Raw genomic sequence first — 19,240 nt, 5'->3', positions numbered from 1 at the left:
TAACATAATTCATGAAAAATTTGATGCTAAAGATACAGCAGTATTATCACTGGATGCTCGGCAGGCCTTTGATAGAATAGAAAGGCCATATTTATTTAATGTATTGCCTAGATTTTGATTTGGAAAGAACTTCCTTAAATAGATTCAGATTTTATATACAAACCCAATAGCCAGTGTCGTAACAAATAGTATAGTTTCTAAACCCGTCATCTTGGAGCAATCTACTCGCCAGGGATGCCCTTTGTCACCGATGTTGTTTATACTGGCCATAGTTATGGCAATAAGAACTCAGACAGGCCTGTCGGGCATCCAGCTAGGAGAACAGGAACATAGAATATCCTTATATGCTGACGACGTGATTCTTTTCTTAACAAATTTATCCATCAGTATTCCAAATTTAATGCAACAGATTGAATTATTTGGGCAGTCCTCTGGTTATAACATTAACAACTCAAGATCATCAATACTATTTCTGAACAAAGAAGAAAGACTGAAACCAGTCATAAGAACCCCATTTATAAATGCAAAGGAAGGATTTACCTACCTTGGTGTCAAAATTACCCCTGAAATTAAAACAATCATCCCTGAAATTAAAACTATGATCCACTAGTGGGCGAAGTAAAGGAGACATTGGATCAATGGATAACAATGCCCATATCAATGATTGGCTGTATAAACATGATCAAAATGAGTATATTACCAAAATTTCTATACCTTTTTCAATCACTTCCTCTCCCAATACCAAAATCATTTTTGATAAGCTTAATAGTATTTTTAGTACATTCATTTGGAATAATAAAAAATCTAGACTGAGACTTAGGCTGCTATACCTGCCTTATGAAAGGGGAGACTACGGCTCCCAAACCTGAAACGGTATTATTGGTCTGCTCAGTTATGTACATTCTGCAATATTTTATTTCTCAATGGAGGCCCTTCCAGCCTGGGTGAATATTCAACAGGCATCAGTACCAAACCTCCCATTAAAGCTCTGCACGAGGAAATCTGCAGATACTGGAAATTCAAACAACACACACAAAATGCTGGTGGAACACAGCAGGCCAGGCAGCATCTATAGGGAGAAGCACTGTCGACATTTCGGGCCGAGACCCTTCGTCAGGACTAACTGAAAGGAAAGATAGTAAGAGATTTGAAAGTAGTGGGGGGAGGGGGAAATGCGAAATGATAGAAGACCGGAGGGGGTGGGATGAAGCTAAGAGCCGGAAAGGTGATTGGCGAAAGTGATACAGAGCTGGAGAAGGGAAAGGATCATGGGACGGGAGGCCTCGGGAGAAAGAAAGGGGAGGGGAGCACCAGAGGGAGAAAGCTCTATCTATACCCTGCAGACCCAAGAAATCTGAAAAGAACAACCAAGAACCATTTCCTCCAAAATACTATTGACATCTGGTATAAGGCATATCAGCATATTAAAGATACTCCTCCCATCTCTCGCTTTTCCCCAATATGGGGCAACACATACTTCAGGGCAAGAAGAGCAGATGGTGGTTTCAGAATCTGGGCAGACAAACATGTGCAGAAAATAGAGGACTTTTATATGAATGGTAATCTTATTACATTTGATCAATTATGTCAGACATACCATATTCCTAAAAAATACTTTTTAAAATATTTGCAACTGACACATTTCATATTATCAAAATATAAGCATTTAATATCTGAACCACCACTATCTAAACCTAAAGGGGAGGAGTCAGATTTCTTTATTCTATACAGCTTTGATGTCATATGATAAGGAGTCCACCACTGACAGGCTGGAGGCATGGAGGCTAGATGTTCAAGAGGACATACAAAAAACTGAGTGGGAAATGGCATGCTTAAAAGCCCAAAAACAATCAACTAATACAAGAATGAAGCTATTACAATATAAATGGTTAATGAGAACTTACATTACCCCAATCAAACTGAACCGTTGGACCCTTGACATCCCAGACACTTGTGTTAAATGTTTAGAAGAAAAGGGTACTCTGCTTCACTGTGTATGGGACTGTTCAGAATTTTAAAAAATACTGGAAAACAGTTGTTCAGACTATGTCTGAGATTGTGGAGTTAAGGTGCCTCACCAAGCAAAAATGTGTACCAGGTATATATCCAAAGAACTTTACTGTTCGTCCAAAACAGTCAACTTTAATTGACTTTGGAGCTACTTCATATTATAGGTGAAAATCTCCAGGAGAGAAAGTATCCTGTTGAAACCTCACCAATGTTAATGCAGCCAGGTGAGCACGCACTGGCACCACCAGACATACATTTGCGAGATGCAGAGTCTCGTTCCAGCATAGACATTCTTTGCTTTCTCTCCACTTGTGTCTGCTGCAGCTGCTGAATTTTTTGCTTAGAGGTCATTAGCTGTAGCTCTAACTCATGATTCATCATCTGTAAAATGCAAGAGAGGAACCAAAACGTTTCAAACTGAATGAATAGCAAATGTACTTAAAATTAAAAATCCAAATAAAATTAATGGTAATTGCTCTTTTCTATTTGACTTTGAGTCAAAGATCAACATCTGCTTAAGTGGGAGAATAGTAGACATTCTGATGCAAACTTTTTCCATAGTCAGTTAACATCCAACATAGAGATCAATGTAAATTTAAATTCAACATCTAGTGAAAAGAGCAAAAACTGCAGATGCTAGAAATCTAAAGTAAAAACAAAAAATACTGGAAATATGCAGCAAGTCAGGCCGCATTTGTGTGAATAGAAACCGAACATTCTGACTCTTTTGTAGAACATTCAACATCCGTTTGCATAGTCTACAACTTTCTTTATGCTTTTATCAAAACATATTGGTAGTTTTGGGATAATTATTCCCAGTACAGATACCATGTCCATTTATTCCTGAGTTTTTATACTTATTTATGATGCTCAAATAGTATATCTGGTTGAAATCATATTTTTTAAATTTTGGTGATATAAGGTCGACTTCCGCTACGGCAGCAGTTATTCTGAAAGCACTGTAAAGCACAGGTACCTGAGGTTCATGTCTGCTGTAAATGAAATTATACTTTCATTTCAAAGTATAGTTTCAAATGATCTACACTCTCCCAATGCAGGCATCTTGTGTGTAGAAAATTTCTCATCTTCATACCATATTCTGCTGCCTAGACCTCAACTCTGGATTTCCCTCCTGAAACTTCTTTTGCTTTTCCAACTTTCAATCCCTCTTTCAAGATTCTTGAAACCTCCCTCTTTACTGGTTGTATAATCCTAATGAGACTTATCAACAAATTTTAAGATATCTGCAATGACTGTAAGTGTTAAAGATGTGAGATAAATACAACTTATTGTTGAGTAGTATTTTAAAGTAGGGTGTTAATGCTGAACCCGAACAGGGTACTCCAATCTGAAAAGATTAACTGAGAGTAGAAGAGACTGGATTACTGTCTACTTGCAATCCAGGAGTTAATCAAGCAGTCTTGATCTTTCAGTAAGATTACTGGTCATAACCAACATTGTTCAAAAATGTTAAGACTCAAATTAGGCAAAGACTGGCATTTAGCAACGGGATAATGGCAAATTCAAAATGCTGAAAAATATGGAGATGCAGGAATATAGCAAGACTGATACAAGGGAGACATAGACTGTCTAGTTTTGAAATCAGCATCTTTCCACTAAATGCAGTCTAATAAAAAGAACATTTAGATAAGTACATGAGAAGTTGTATTATATTACTAGAGAAGAACAAAACATTGAATTAAAATACAATATCAGCACTAAAGAGCAAAGCAGTCAGGTTGCTAGAAAATTCAGGATTAGAGTTCCTCATGTTATGGAATGTTTGGAAATCCCAAATATAGCTGTTGAGAAACAGGGAATGCTGACATCCAAGAAAAGCAACTGAGATTTATGCATCATCTTTAAATGGGAAGAAAATCAATGCAAGATGTTTTACAAAAGACATTTATAGGTTTTTTTTTCATTTTACTGCTGCTAACAATATAACTAATTCCATCCATATGATTGGGCTAACAACTATGGCTAACATTCCTTGTATGAAGGAATCAATAAACAAACCAGTGACCAAAATAAATAAACTTGTAGTCCTGTTTTCTATCAAATTCAGTTTTTATTCTAAATCTAGGGTATTTTAGACATCACAATATTTCACATATTTTTCAATATTCAATATTTTTCAATATTTCACAATGTTTTTTGCACTACCTTACTTTCCCTTTTCTTTTTGTTTTATTTATGTTTATAATTTAAAATTTTATTATATTTACTATTGATTTGTACTCCAGGGAGCGCGAAGCGCAGAATCAAATATCGCTGTGATGATTGTACGTTCTAGTATCAATTGTTTGGCAGTAATAAAGTAAAGTAAGTATTCACTGTATTATGAGTAAGGCATGACACAAAAATGCACAACTCACAGTGAGCTTCGAAATGGTTTCTCTCTGTTCTTTGATGGTTTTAAGTTCTTCTTCATATTGTTTCTGAAGGGCATTGTATGTCTGCAATAGCTGACTGGGAAAATAATGGCATTATCTTTAGTTTCAGAATTAATATCTACATGATCAAGAAATCCAATATTAAAATTACCATATTATCCAGATGTCACCTATGTATCCCCAAGTGCCAAGACACAATTCTTGTTATCCTGAACAACATTCATTCCACAACCAGCATCACTAAAACCAGACCATTGATCATTCAGTTCAGTGTTGTTCCTGCAAGGTTTGTGGTAGACAAGTTCAGGTTAATTAAATATATGCTGTGTAGTACAAGACAATATGTTACAAAATTTTTCTCTTGGCATGCACAAATTCTCAGAACAGGTAACTTAAAGAAAATATAAGAGGATAGGAACAAGGGATAGAACATTCAGAGTTTAAAGCTTATTCCATCATTCAACTAGGTAAAAGGTGATACATTGTTGTTCATTTACCCATCAACTTTATTTTACATTACAGAACTGAACAAGTCCTTTAGCTCACAATGTCTATGCAATCACGATGCCAAATTAAACTAATCCCATCTGCCTGCACATGATCCATATCCCTCCATTCTCTGCAGATTCACATGCCTGTCCAAATGCCTCTTAAACGTCACTATCATATCTACTTCCATAACCTTCACTGACACTGCGTTCCACACACCTATCACTCAGCATAAAAAACTTGCTTTGCACATCTCCTTTAAACTTTCTCTGTCTTAACTTAAACCTATGCTCTGCATATAAAACATTCCCACTCTGGGGAAAAGAGTATCAGTTTTGAATATTTAAATGATCCCATAGTCTTTGATGGAGTCATAAAGCAATATTGCACAGAAACAAGCCCTTTGGTCCATCCAGTCTGTGCCAAACTATTATTCCGCCTCGTCCCTTGGAACAGAGCTCTCCAAACCCCTCTCATCCATGTACTTACTCAAATTTCTCTGAAGTGTTGAAATCAAAACTGCATCCATCACTTCTGCTGCCAGCTCATTCCACATTCTCACCACCCTCTGAGTGAAGAAGTTCCACCTCAGATATTTTAATATTTCACCTATATCTGCCTCCCTTTGCGTGAGAAAAATGCCTCCTGATTTCTTTGCTCACATATCTTCACTTCTTTTCCCAAAACAATCATTCTCAATTGCCTTTAGAGACAAGAGGTGCATAAATTGATATTTATTCGATATTAATTACTTAAAAGAGTTGACACTTTGTTTAGATGATTCTTGCAACTTGAGAGAGTATTTTACTCAGAAGTATATAAGTACTGCAAAGATTTCCAGTGAAGAATTGGTGCTGATGGTCAAAGAAATCATGGGTCACAAATCAAAATTAATGCATCAAACTGCTTTAAAAAGGAAACTATTCCTGGCCGCTTAATGGAACATTTCTTTTGTGTAGTTTCTACCATTGGTCAAATTTTGATTGCCTTTGTTATTATGATCAGATAAATACTTACTTCCTCTTTACATCAGCCTTTGTAGCATTATCCTCTTTAAAGCCAGCTCTATGCCATTGCTGAGGTTCAGTCTGTACTTGAGCACTTTATAAATGTATAAAAATATGAAGTTTAATATTAATCCTTTGATGCTTTCAAAACAGTCCAACTACAGTCAGAATCAACCTGTATCTATACGTCTTCTATTAACATTTTTCAGATGGTACTTCTAATAAGACAGGCATAGTAAGGATATGTGGTTTCCCATTAACAACACCATTTGTTCTCAAAAAAACTGTAGAGTCACAGGGAACAAAAGTTTTTCAAGATTAAGAGATAGAGAAAGGTGACAGTGGCCAGGAACTGCATTGTTTTCCATTTGAAGACACAGTAAGCACCAAGGCTATTCTGGTAGGGGAGGAAGGAGGAGACGCTCATCATGAGGCCACATAAAGACCCTGTTGCCCCCTTCACTGGGCCCCTTGCAGTTCGCGTATCGTCCCAACTGCTCAACAAACGACACCATCCACCTGGCCAAAAAGGACATATATGTTTGACTGCTGTGACTTCAGTTCAGCATTCAACACAATCATTCCTCAGCACCTGATTGGAAAGCTGAAACTGCTGGGCCTGAACACCTCCCTCTGCAACTGGATTCTAGACTTCCTGACTGGGAGACCTCAGTCAGTCCGGATTGGGAGCAGCATCTCCAACACCATCACACTGAGCACAGGGGGCCCCCCAGGGCTGTGTGCTCAGTCCACTGCTGTTCACTCAGCTGACCCACTACAGAGAGGAGGTACAGAGCCAACAACCTGTCTCTGAATGTGAACAAAACAAAAGATGGTTGTTGACTTCAGGAGAGCACGGAGCGACCACTCTCCGCTGAACATTGACAGCTCCTCCGTTGAGATAGTTAAGAGCACCAAATTTCTTGGTGTTCACCTGGCGGAGAATCTCACCTGGTCCCTCAATAACAGCTCCATAGCTAAGAAAGCCCAGCAGAGTCTCTACTTTCTGCAAAGGCTGAGAAAAGTCCATCTCCCACCCCCCCCCCCCCCACCCCCACCATCCTCACCACATTCTAAAGGGGTTGTATTGAGAGCATCCTGAGCAGCTGCATCACTGCCTGGTTCAGAAATTGCACCGTCTCGGATTGCAAGACCTTGCAGCGGATTGTGAGGTCAGCTGAAAAGATCATCGGGGTCTCACTTCCTGCTATTACAGACATTTACACCACATGCTGCACCCGCGAAGCTAATAGTATTGTGAAGGACCCCACGCACCCCTCACACAAACTCTTCTCCCTCCTGCCATCTGGCAAAAGGTACCAAGCATTTGGGCTGTCACGACCAGACTGTGCAACAGTTTCTTCACCTGAGCCATCAGACTCCTCAATACTCTGAGTCTAGACTGACATCTACATCATTTATTATTATATTGTAATTTGTCCACTACTGTGCCTATTGTCCTGTTTATATAATTATTGCACTGCCCTGCACTGTTTTGTGCACTTTATGTAGTCCTGTGCAGGTCTGTAATCTAGTGTAGTTTAGTGTTTCATGTAGCACCAGGGTCCTGGACGAACGCTGTTTCATTTTTGCAATGAACTATACCAGCAGTTTATGGTCGAAATGACAATAAACTTGACTTGACTTGAAAAGCAGCATTGAAAGCTGAAAATACAGACACTGCAGTCATCCCCGGTAGTTTGATGTCCATGCTCCAGCCACAAGATGCGAGTTTAAACAAATCATTCAAAGAATTCATGTGTCGACAGTGGAACGAATTTGTCTCAAAAACAGCCAATAAATACAACCTGTCTTCCGTGTATTCATTTTTCCAAAGTTGGCACCCTCTGTATAAGCTGACCCCCTAATTTTAGGACCACAATTTAGGGCCAAATTCTTGGCTTATACACCGTAATTTACAGTAAATACATTTGACATACATCATTAAAGTGGCACAAAGCATTGGAAGATCTAACCAGTATGTATTTATAGTTAAAGCAAAAGCTTATTAGATGAACAAAACATTTTGAAGAAAGAAGGCATAGTAACATCAGTAGGGTCAAACATGAGAACTACTTATGGAGGAGTATATAAAATCAGCTACAAATAATTTAAATCAAACAATGACATAGTTATAATTTGTTGATAGTGCCAATACTAACTGGAAATTATGGACAGAAGTTTACTAACAGGACCAACCCCCACCTTTGCATAATGGAAAGCAAATCGTCTGGTCCTCCCACTGAATCCCATTTTATAAATGAAGATGCATCCTACATGAAGATATCCTCTCAAGAGTAATGAGAGAAAATTACACTCCCCGTGGTACACGGTATACAGGCAAGAGATTTTGACTGTCTTCTTGGCAGAAAAGAAAGGTTTGTTGTTTTAATTAACTAGAAATTAATATTATAGTTCAATAAAATATTGTATAAGTATTAAGAGACTACCTTGTCAATTTCCAAGCATATTTTTAATCTGGCCTCCCACAGTAAACCGACAGTATGCAATATTTGTCCTTAGTAAACTAGTTCATTTTCTCTGTACATTCTGTTTGTTTAGTTATTATTTTCACATAAACTCCATAAGTGTGAATTTTTATTCCCTATCTCAAACCTTTCAGTAGTGATTTTTGAAATGAATAAGGATGAATTTTTGTTATTCAAACTGGTGTAATGCAGGGGGTCACTGTACTTATATATTTGTCTGTCCCTTGGATAGAATTTTAGGGGAGCTGTTTTATTTAAATTGAGTATGAGGTTTATACGGTAATAAAAAAAACACTATTAAAGCAGTATGTTTACACAGGTAGAGAAAAAAAGGATGCTTTTAGGGTTCTCACTCTCTGGAGGTTACAAAATCCCTCATCAGCTGCTGCAAACGAAGTTTTTCCTGGATTTCTGAAAGCTGAGTCTCCAGCAGTTCATTCTTCTGACGGTATTTCTTGAGTTTTCTTTGCAAGTGCTCATTTTCAGCACAAAGCTACAAAAACACATAGGAGCTGCATTAAGACCATTCAGCTGTACAAGATATTTGTGAGAGCTCTCTTGGGGGGTGCTACAAATTCTTTTGGTTACCCTGCTATAGAAAGGGTGCATATAAGGGTGGATTGGATAGTGGACTACTTGACAGATAGACCTCAGTATGTGCGGTTGGGAGACTGTAGGTCTGACACGGTGGTCAGCAGCACAGGAGCGCCGCAGGGAACCGTGCTCTCTCCGGTCCTGTTCACCCTGTACACATCAGACTTCCAATATAACTCGGAGTCCTGCCATGTGCAGAAGTTCGCTGACGACACGGCCATAGTGGGGTGTGTCAGGAATGGACAGGAGGAGGAGTATAGGAAACTGATACAGGACTTTGTGATATGGTGCAACTCAAACTACCTGCGTCTCAATATCACCGAGACCAAGGAGATGGTGGTGGACTTTAGGAGATCTAGGCCTCATATGGAGCCAGTGATCATTAATGGAGAATGTGTGGAGCAGGTTAAGACCTACAAGTATCTGGGAGTACAGTTAGACGAGAAGCTAGACTGGACTGCCAACACAGATGCCTTGTGCAGGAAGGCACAGAGTCGACTGTACTTCCTTAGAAGGTTGGCGTCATTCAATGTCTGTAGTGAGATGCTGAAGATGTTCTATAGGTCAGTTGTGGAGAGCGCCCTCTTCTTTGTGGTGGCGTGTTGGGGAGGCAGCATTAAGAAGAGGGACGCCTCACGTCTTAATAAGCTGGTAAGGAAGGCGGGCTCTGTCGTGGGCAAAGTACAGGAGAGCATAACATCGGTAGCTGAGCGAAGGGCGCTGAGTAGGCTACGGTCAATTATGGAAAACCCTGAACATCCTCTACATAGCACCATCCAGAGACAGAGAAGCAGTTTCAGCGACAGGTTGCTATCGATGCAATGCTCCTCAGACAGGATGAAGAGGTCAATACTCCCCAATGCCATTAGGCTTTACAATTCAACCGCCAGGAGTAAGATATGTTAAAGTGCCGGGGTTGATTGTATTTAATGTATTTAAGTAAACTACTTAAGAACTTTTTAAAAGCTATTATTAATGCTTTTTGAGAGAGAGATTTAGATGCATATCATATTTTTACTGAGTTAAGTATTGTATGTAATTAGTTTTGCTGCAAGTGTATGGGACATTAGAAAAAATGTTGAATTTCCCCATGGGGATGAATAAAGTATCTATCTATCTATATATCTATTAAAATGTTAGTGGAAATAGTTGGGGAGGATGAGGAAGAAGAGGAAAGGTGATCGCGTCGAGGAGGGGAAGGTGTGAGGAGGGGGAGGGGTGAGGAGGGGAAGGGGAGGAGAGGGGCGGGGCGGGGCGAGGTGGTAGGAGGAGGGGGAGGAAAGTCTGCAGAGTGCGATTAGGAAGAGAGAAGGACGGGAAATGGAGAGCGCGCTTGTTAGAGAGTATTGGAACTCGGGTCCGACCCCCGACTTCACTCACCCAAAGACATCGGTGGATGGACGGAACGTCCATTATAAACCACGCGAAGATGAAATTAAAGTCGCCAGCGGCAATTCAAAAACTACAGCCATCGCGCCGTCTGCGTTGCTAGGCGACGAAGACCTTGGCGGCGCTTCGTGGTCTCTCTGTCTTCGCCTCCTACCGCCGGGAGGACCGCACTGCTTACGGGTTGACTGCGCTCCTGCCGCGCTTTGGAAATGACACCGGTATCTGAGAGACATCTATCGTTCAGATGATCAATCTACAGTGAAAAACAGCGATCCTTGCTCCGCCTTACGTTAGGATGATCTAACAGAAGGTGGGAGTCGCCTCTCGGTGTCTTTAACGTGCAGCCGGAGAGTGGTGAAGTGGGGAATTCATCGCCACCTCCCGATGGAATGACCAAGATGTAGTCTGCTAGGAACTGAGGCGATTTTACCACATTTTGAAGGTTTAAGAAAACCAGCCTAGACTCATAAGACTATCGGACATAGCAGAAGTAGACCATTCGACCCATCAAATCCGCACTGCTATTTCATCATGGCTGATCCATTTTCTCTCTCAACCTCCATTCTCCTACCTTCTTCCTGTAACCTTTCACATTCTGACTAATCAAGAACCTATCAACCTCTGCCTTAAATATACCCATTGACCTGGCCCACATAGTCGCATGTGACAATGAATTTCACATTCTCCTTCCTCTGGCTAAATACATTCCTTCTCATCTCTGTTCTAAACAGACCCTCTGTTCTGAGGCTGTGCCTCTGGTCCTAGACTACCCCACTATAGGAAGCATTCTCCCTACCTATGTCTTTTAACATTCAATGTTTCAGAGAGATCTCCCAATCCCTCATTCTTCTAAATGCCAGTGCGTACAGGCCCAGAGTCATCAAACACTCCTCATGCAATAACCCTTTAATTCCCAGAATCATTCTCATAAAACTCCTCTGAACCTCCTCTAAGGAAAAGGGGCCTAAAACCACTCACTGTATTCCAACTGAGACCTCACCAATGTCTCCTTGCTTTGATATTCTCATCCTCTCAAAATGAATGCCAACTTTCTGATCCAAGTTAACTTTTAGGGAATCCTCTGCATGAGGACTCCCAAGTCCCTATACACCTTGGATATTTTAATCTTCTCACCATTTAGAAAATAATCTATGCTTTCAGTTCTTTCTACCGAAGTGCATGACTATACACTTCTCAACACTCTATTCCATCTGTTACTTCTTTGTCCTAATCTGTGCAGTCCATCTGGTCCAGGTGACTTACCTAGCTTCAGACCTTTCAACTTCTGAAGCACCTTCTCCCAAGTAATAGCAACTGCCCCGGACACTCTCAAACTTCCCACATACTGCTAGCCTTCCACAGTGAAGAATGATGCAAAATTCTTATTCAATTCATCCATCATTTTCCTACCCACATTACTACCCCCTCCAGTGTCATTTTCCAGTGATCGATATCTATGCTTGCCTCTCTTTTACTCTTCATATTTCTAAAAAAAACATTTTTCTTCTTTTATATTATTGGAAAGCTTAGCTTCATATTTCATCTTTTCCCTTGCCTTCTGTTGGTTTAAAAGATCCCTAATCCTCTAAGCTCCCATTAACATTTGCTCTAAAAAGCCATCTCATAGACATTCTAGATTCTTTCTCTTGAGATCCAGCAACCTGATTTTCCCAATCTTCCTGCATATTGAAATCCCCCATGACTACCGTGATATTGCCTTTTCTATCTCCTGTTGTTCTTTGTAACCCATGTCCTGTCTACTCTTCAGAGGCCTGTATATAACTCCCATCAGAGTATTTTTACCCTTGCAGCTTCTAAACTCTACCCACAAGGATTCTACATTTTCTGACCCTATAGCACCTTTTTCTAAGGATATGATTTCATTTTTTACCAACAGAGCCACCCCATCCCCTCTGCCTACCTACCTGTACATTGAACACAATGTGTATCTTTGGATATTAATTTCCCAACTATAATCTTTTTCAACCACGACTCACAGATATTCACAACAATCTCTAAGATGTGTTACAAAATCATCTACCTTGTTCCATACAGTGCATGCTTTAAAATATAACACCTTCAGTCCTGTATTCATCACCCTTTTTGATTTTAGCCCCCACTTTAACCCATCCCACTGACTGCAAATTTGCCCTACCATCTGCCTGTCCTTTCTCACAGTCTCCCTTCACACTACACCTAGTTGTATATCAACTGCCTCATCCTCAGCCCTATCACTGGTTCCCATTCCCCTGCTAAATTAGTTTAAACCTTGCCCAACAGCTCTAGCAATCTGCCCGCAAGGATATTGCACCCCACCCCTCTTGGGTTCAGGTGTAACCCTTTTTGTATAGGTCATACCTTCCCTAGAAGAGATCACAATGATCCAGAAACCTGAAGCCCTGTGCCCACACTGATTCCTTAGCCACACATTCATCTGCCAAATCATTCTTATTCTCACTGGTGTGTGACACAGGCAGTAATCCAGAGATTATCACCCTGGAGATCCAGTTTTTCAGTTTTCTACCTAACTCTCAGCCAGACTTCAAAACTAAGCACAGTGGTGCTGCCAACATCGCTGCCTCTCTCCCAGATGAGCTAAATCTTTTTTATGCTCTGTTCGATGTCACCAACAGTGAGCTCGGGAAGAGAGCTGCCGATGTGACCTGCACCGTGGTCATCTCTGAGGCTGAAGTTCGCAGGATTTTCCAACGAGTGGACAGTTACAAGGCTGCGGGATCAGACGGCATCCCAGACGGGTACTCAGGATGTGCGTAGCACAACTGGCAGGTATGTTTACAAACATTTTTAATCTCTCCCTCTCCCAGTGTAGAGTGCCCTCCTGCCTCAAAGCATCGACCATTGTAAATATACCTAAAACATGTCTGAACGACTGGCGTCCTGTAGCACTCACCTCAATAATAAGCAAATGCTTTGAGAGACTGGTCAAGGATTACATCTGCAGCATGCTACCACCCATACTGGACCCCCTACAATTCGCCTACCAACACAACCGATTGACAGATGATGCAATAGCCACAGCTCTACACACTATCCTTGCACATCTGGAGAAGAAGGATCTCAGTAATATTAACGGTAATGTTAACTGTTAACTGCTAATGGCTTCTCTGAAGTGTTATAATGAAATGGCTTCTCTGTGATGTTAACAATGAGGTAATGTTCTCTGTAGCTGAAATGTTTGGGTTATAACTATTGATAATGGGAAGACTAACCAATGGGAGTCTTGTTATTCTATCTGTATGTGTGGGAACCGGGGTTGATGCGTGGGAAGTTCAGTGATGAAAAGCGAAGAGGGAGGACGTGCGGGAAGTGCTCTGGTCGACCACCGAGGTTGGTCCCAGTCCAAGGGTTGTGGAGTCTGGAGGAAATCAAATGGTGGACTGAGGATATTGCGTGAGTTCCAACGTGTGCACGAACTGTATAATCTCTATTCTCGGTGCCTTTTTATTTTATATCTTTGTTTCTCTACTAACCCCATAATCACAGTAAAATAGACAATAATAGACAATAGACAATAGGTGCAGGAGTAGGCCATTCGGCCCTTCTAGCCAGCACCGCCATTCACTGTGATCATGGCTGATCATCCACAATCAGTACCCCGTTCCTGCCCTCTCCCCATATCCCTTGACCCCACTATCTATAAGAGCTCTAGCTAACTCTCTCTTGAATGCATCCAGAGACTTGGCCTCCACTGCCTTCTGGGGCAGAGCATTCCACATATCCACCACGCTCTGGGTGAAAAAGTTTTTCCGCATCTCTGTTCTAAATGGCCTACCCCTTATTCTTAAACTGTGGCCTCTAGTTCTGGACTCACCCATCAGCGGGAACATGCTTCCTGCCTCCACTGTGTCCAATCCCTTAATAATCTTATATGTTTCAATCAGATCCCCTCTCATCCTTCTAAATCCCAGTGTATACAAGCCCAGTCACTCCAATCTTTCAACATATGACAGTCCCACCATTCTGGGAATTAACCTTGTGAACCTACACTGCACTCCCCCAATAGCAAGAATGTCCTTCCTCAATTTTGGAGACCAAAACTGGTGAGGCCCTGGAGTCTCACCAGGGCCCTGTACAGCTGCAGAAGAACCTCTTTACTCCTATACTCAATTCCTCTTGTTATAAAAGCCAGCATGCCATTAGCTTTCTTCACTGCCTGCTGTACCTGCATGCTTGCTTTCATTGACTGATGTACAAGAACACCTAGATCTCGTTGTACTTCCCCTTTTCCTAACTTGACTCCATTTAGATAGTAATCTGCCTTCCTGTTCTTGCCACCAAAGTGAATAACCTCACATTTATCCACATTAAACTGCATCTGCCATACATTTGCCCACTCACCCAACCTGTCCAAGTCACCCTGCATTCTCATAACATCCTCCTGACATTTCACACTGCCACCCAGCTTTGTGTCATCAGCAAATTTGCTAATGTTACTTTTAATCCCTTCATCTAAATCATTAATGTATATTGTAAACAGCTGCGGTCCCAGCACCGAACCGTGCAGAACCCCACTGGTCACAGCCTGCCATTCCGAAAGGGACCCGTTAATCACAACTCTTTGTTTCCTGTCAGCCAGCCAATTTTCAATCCATGTCAGTACTCTGCCCCCAATACCATGTGCCCTAATTTTGCCCACTAATCTCCTATGTGGGACTTTATCAAAAGCTTTCTGGAAGTCCAGGTACACTACATCCACTGGCTCTCCCTTGTCCATTTTCATAGTTACATCCTCAAAAAACTCCAGAAGATTAGTCAAGCATGATTTTCCTTTCATAAATCCATGCTGACTTGGACTGATCCTTCTACTGCTATCCAAATGTGTCGTAATTTCCTCTTTTATAATTGACTCCAGCATCTTTCCCACCACTGACATCAGGCTAACTGGTCTATAATTCCCTGTTTTCTCTCTCCCTCCTTTCTTGAAAAGTGGGACAATATTAGCCACCCTCCAATCAGCAGGAACTGTTCCTGAATCTATAGAACATTGAAAAATGATTACCAATGTGTCCACGATTTCTAGACCCACCTCTTTAAGTACCCTGGGATGCAGACCATCAGGTCCCGGGGACTTATCAGCCTTCAGACTCAACAGTCTATCCAACACCGTTTCTTGCCCAATATAAATTTCCTTCACTTCATCCTTTACCTTAGTTCCTTTGGCCACTAATTACATCTGGGAGATTGTTTGTGTCTTCCCTAGTGAAGACAGATCCAAAGTACCTGTTCAACTCATCTGCCATTTCCTTGTTCCCCATAATAAATTCACTCGTTTCTGTCTTCAATGGCCCAATTTTGGTCTTAACTATTTTTTTGCTATTCACATACCTAAAGAAGCTTTTACTATCCTCCTTTATATTCTTGGCTAGTTTACCTTCGTACCTCATTTTTTCTTGGTGTATTGCATTTTTTGTTATCTTCTGTTGCTCTTTAAAAGCTTCCCAGTCCTCCGGTTTCCCGCTCACCTTTGCTATGTTATACTTCTTCTCTTTTATTTTTATACTGCCCTTTACTTCCCTCGTCAGCCACGGCCGCCCCTTACTCCCCTTAGGATCTTTCTTCCTCTTTGGAATGAACCGATCCTGCACCTTCTGCATTATTCCCAGAAATACCTGCCATTTTTGTTCCACTGTCTTCCCTGCTAGGGTATTGTTCCATTGAACTTTGGCCAGCTCCTCCCTCATAGCTCCATAGTTCCCTTTGTTCAACTGTAATACTGACACATCCGATTTTCCCTTCTCCTTCTCAAATTGTAGGTTAAAACATATCATATTATGGTCATTACCTCCTAATGGTTCCTTTACCTCGAGGTCCCTGATCAAATCCGGTTCATTGCACAACACTAAATCTAGAATTGCCTTCTCCCTGGTAGGCTCCAGTACGAGCAGTTCTAAGAATCCATCTCGGAAGCACTCCACAAACTCCCTTTCTTGGGGTCCAGTACCATTCTGATTATATATAAATTTATAAAGTGTAATTGTTTAAATGTACATTGTGTACTGACTGATACTTTACGTTGTTGGTTTGTGCCGGGGACATACACAGCATCTACGCAAACGTAGACACTGTTTGGCAGGCAGACGGCAGTTTCCCCTAGATGAACATGGGTTGATAGGGCTGAGTGTTACATTTGTGGGGTGCTCATCCAGGATTGAATTCTGTACGTGTTGTGTGGCTGCTCGGCTTGAAGTACAGTTGTGATGGCGACAGCTGCATTTCGGCGACAGAGTGCGGCTGCTAGGGTGGCAGAGAGCAATGCATGCGTGTTGAGGGGGGTGGAGACTAGGGTATCGGATGAAGTGCTACTTCGAGGTTTGAGTAGGGTTAAAGCTGTTGGCAAAGTGGAGATTGTATCGCGGAACTGTGATTTTGAGACAGGTACAAACATAGTGTTAGTGCAGACAAGTGAGGACGTAAGAGAGGCGAAGTTGCCAGAGGAGATTGGCATCCCAGGGGAGGCAGGACCATGGCGTCTGCAAATTATCAGGGAGGGAGGGGCCAGAGCTCAGCGAACTGAGTCGCCAGCGAATGAAGGAGGGGATCTTAAGGAATGAATTCTCTCGTTACTGAGGGATAAGGGGAAAGAGTGGTCAGATTTGGAAAATTTGGTTAGTTCCTGTCCCCCAGCGAAAGGCGAGAGTTCCGAGTTGCCCTCTGCAATTACCTCCCTGGTGAGAAAGGCAGAGGGGCCCCGCCAGAAGATAAGAATTTTCTCAGAGATAACACTCACCCCCGATGGTGAAGAGGATTATGAGACATGGGTAGAGCAGACGTCACTATTGTTAAGTGAGTGGCAGTGCTCAGATGAGGAAAAGAGACAGAGATTGGTTAAAAGTTTACGGGGAGTGGCGGCTAGGGTAGTGCGAGGCGTGAAGGTTAACCAGCCTTTGGCCACCCTGGATGACTATCTAGAAGCCTTGGAATGTGCTTTTGGGTTGATCGGGAGCTCCTGGGAGCTCCTCGGGGAGTTTCAAAACATGCGTCAGGAGGAGGGTGAGAAGCTCTCCGCGTTCCTTTTAATGGACTATGGTGCCAGGGGGTCATTCGGGCTGAACAGGTGGATCAGTTAAAGATGGATCAGGTAACAAGGGGTGTCCAGGCTGAGGACAAGATTGCTTGGAGTGACCAGCAGTCCTATAAAACGCGCCCTCCTCCAACGTTCATTCAGCTGATCAGAGACGTGAGGGGGAATGAAAACGCACTGAGACCGCGGGAGGACTCTGTCAGTGGGGTGAAATCCTCAGGTGTAGCCCCTGGTGATGAAGTGAGTGGAGCTGGCTTCACCCGGAATTGATAAATGAGGTGGTGGCCAAGCTGAGAATTGAGTGGTCGGTAGGCAGGGGATGGACAGTGCAGAGGGCTGTGAGTGGTGGGGGGTCCGCGAGAAGAGGGGTGGTCGGTAGCATGTGTTTTGTAACTGTGGGAAAGAGGGACACTCGGAGAGAATGTGAGCGGCAGGGGTGTGCTATAACTGTGGGGAAGAGGGCCACTTCCGGCTGGAATGTGAGCAGCAGGGAGCCCCTCAGAGGGCAAATCCCTGGGTATCCAATCAGGGAGAGGTGTCGGGAAACTTAGAGGAGACCCAGTGAGGGAACGGCCTGCTGTCTCTGGGGGAATACATTCCCAGCAATGTACCAAGGAACCCTCGAAAGCAAAAGACCCGACTCCGGAAGGATTAGTGGGACCCCAATCCAGTGTGTCACTACAGATAGAGGGAATCTACACTAAAGCCATACTCGACACTGGGTCGCAGGTCACATTACTATACCGTTCGTTTTACAACCAGTATTTAAAGCATTTGCCCTTGACCTCATTCAGTGCACTGGAGATTTGGGGTGTCAGTGCTGGGGATTATCCGTATGATGGGTATTTGTCAGTGAAACTGGGAGTTTTCTATTATTTCCCTTATTGGATCCTCACTTCCTTTATCTTTAAATAATCTAACTGACAATTTGGTAGTTAAACATACTTTGAGGATCTGGTTACAATTTAGAAAATACTATGGATTATCGAGACTTTCTCTTTCTAGTCCCTTTTTTTCTAATTTTTTTTTAAACCTTCTATGACCAATGTAGTTTTTAAAGAATGGGATAGATTGGGTATTAAATGCTCCCAAGATCTGTTGGTTGGAGGAAGTCTCTTTTCATTTGAGCAACTGACAGCTAAATATGGCTTACCAAAAACCCACTTTTTTCAATATCTACAAGTTAGAGACTTCCTGCAATCTCAATTACATACATTTCCTATGAGTCCTGATAAGAACATATTAGATGTAATTTCTAATGTGAAACCTTTTCAAAATGGCTCAATATCCAATATTTATGGTATGTTGTTGGGAATAAGAAAGGCTCCTTTAGACAAAATTAAAAATGCCTGGGAACAAGATTTACAGATTTCTGAGGAGACTTGGAATGGAATTTTTAAATTGGTTAACTCTTCATCACTATGTGCTCGCCACTCCCTCCTACAATTTAAAGAGGTCCACAGGGCCCACATGTCCAAAGACAAGCTATCTCATTTTTATCCAGATATATCTGTTACACGGGCGTGGCGGTGGACGAACTCAAATGCAGAACACAGGAGTGGAGGCAGAATCAGGAGACGTTATTAACATAGCGAGCATGGAGTCGGTATTCAGGAGCGATGCTAGACCTAGAACTGGTAGTCCTAAGATCCATGGAACGACGTTACTCACACCAGAGTCGACCAACAAACTGGCAACTTCTTGTTGTGGTCACAGGGTTTTTATACTGCATTTGCTGATGGAAAGCAGGTGTTTGTGGTTAGTGGAACCTGGGAATGATTAGAAACTAAACGAGGTGATTGAGGCCCAATTCCTGAGATAAAT

The 19,240-nt window shown here is 42.0% G+C and overlaps 1 long non-coding RNA gene across 1 annotated transcript; it reads right to left on the bottom strand.

The window, feature by feature from the left end:
- Positions 1 to 4,394: 4,394 nt before the first annotated feature.
- LOC140731958 (uncharacterized) lies at positions 4,395 to 10,595 on the bottom strand. The gene is made up of 4 exons (XR_012099955.1): positions 10,366 to 10,595; positions 8,745 to 8,884; positions 5,913 to 5,996; positions 4,395 to 4,482 (listed from the first exon to the last, which is right to left on the bottom strand). It is a non-coding gene; the product is annotated as an uncharacterized lncRNA (long non-coding RNA).
- Between the last annotated feature and the right edge of the window lie 8,645 nt (positions 10,596 to 19,240).

Source organism: Hemitrygon akajei, chromosome 1 (genome assembly GCF_048418815.1).
Source record: "Hemitrygon akajei chromosome 1, sHemAka1.3, whole genome shotgun sequence".
Taxonomy (NCBI): Eukaryota; Metazoa; Chordata; class Chondrichthyes; order Myliobatiformes; family Dasyatidae; genus Hemitrygon; species Hemitrygon akajei.
Note: the sequence above shows the minus strand (reverse complement) of the source record. Positions and strands in the feature narration are given on the sequence as shown.